Below are 1717 nucleotides of genomic sequence, written 5' to 3'. Positions count from 1 at the left end.
GATGGAGAGGAAAATAAATTTCTTAATGAAAGCTATCGAGGAGCGAGATCATGAAATCATCACTTTGAAAGATCAAATGAAGACTTGTAAAACTGTTGAGTCGAGCAAAACTCCTGTTGTCAAAGCTGACAATAAACAAGATGCAACAGTCCATCTTTGCGTCTCTCTATCAGTTCAACAGCTGCAAGATATGATCACAAGCTCCATAAGAGCTCAATATGGAGGACCACCACAAACTTCTTTCATGTACTCCAAGCCATACACCAAGAAAATCAATGACCTGCGAATGCCTGTTGGGTACTAGTCTCCAAAGTTCCAACAATTCGATGGAAAAGGCAATCTAAAGCAACAAATTGCTCACTTTGTTGGAACATGCGAGAACGTAGGATCAAGAGGAGACCAAATAGTCAGGCAGTTCATTCAAAGCTTACAAGAAAATGCTTTCGAGTGGTATACAGATCTAGAGCCGAAAGTAATTAACAACTAGGAACAACTGGAAACAAAGTTTCTAAATCACTTCTATAGCACTAGACGTGTTTTCAGCATGATGTAGTTGACAAACACCAAACAATGGAAGGGAGAGACAGTCATCGACTATATAAACGATGGAGAGCTCTAAGCCTGAATTGCAAAGACAAGCTCACGGAACTTTCTGCAGTGGAGATGTGCACCCAAGGCATGCAATGGGAACTTTTCTATATTTTATAGGGAATAACACCTCACACGTTTGAAGAATTGGCAATTCGTGCCCATGATATGGAGCTGAGTATCGCCAACAGAGTAGCAAAAGATTTCTTGATTCAAAAAATGAAGAGTGACAAGAATGAAATCAATGACATTAAAAAGATCACAAATAGTGTCATAAACGAGTCTTGGTTGTTCAAGAGATTCCATTGAAATCTTTCTTTGAAAGAAAAGAAATAAAAATTGAAAGAAAGCATGATGGCGATGAAAAGCGATGCCCAACTCTTAAAGAAAGATAGGAAAAAATTTATCCATTTTCTGACTCTGATGTTGCACACATGTTAGAGCAGTTGCTAAAGAACCAACTTATTTAGCCACCAAAAGACAAATGACCAGAAAAAGTAAATGATCCTAATTACTACAAGTATTATCGGGTCATTGGTCTCCCTGTTTAAAAGTGTATCATGTTGAAGGAGCTGATTCTAAAGTTGGCTCGTGAAAAAAAGATCGAGCTGGATATTGATGAAATAGCTCAGACGAATTATTTTGTCGTCGAGATGACTTCAAGTGTTCCACCATGAACACAATTTTATGATCAAAGAAAAAGCTTAAATCAATTTGGGACTTTCGAACCTATAGCTGACCAATTCCAACAAAAGACTGTGACGATAGACTCCCAAAACAAAGAAGAGCATGTTAAGGATGATGGCGAAGCATGGATAGTTGTGGCTCGTCAAAAAGGGAGACAAATAAATTCTATTTAAACGAAGTCGTACTTCCATCAAAAGCATTCAAAATGAAGCATCTCCCATAAAAATAAGGGAAAAAGAAATAAGATGTGGAAACCTAAGCCTATGCAAGAGTAAGACGATGATCTTCTCCGACCTCGAAGGTCAATAACTTTGACAGAATTCCTCCCAAGAAACTTCCTTGATGGTCATCCAGAGGAAGTATTAGAAGTCAATACATGTCATGTTGTTAGTATTGCAAAAGTCAACAACAATTATGCATCTTCTGAAGAAGTCAATAATTA

Source organism: Cucumis melo, chromosome 1, assembly GCF_025177605.1.
Source record: "Cucumis melo cultivar AY chromosome 1, USDA_Cmelo_AY_1.0, whole genome shotgun sequence".
NCBI lineage: Eukaryota > Viridiplantae > Streptophyta > Magnoliopsida > Cucurbitales > Cucurbitaceae > Cucumis > Cucumis melo.
The sequence above is the reverse complement of the archived record's forward strand: the minus strand, read 5'-3'. Positions refer to the sequence as shown.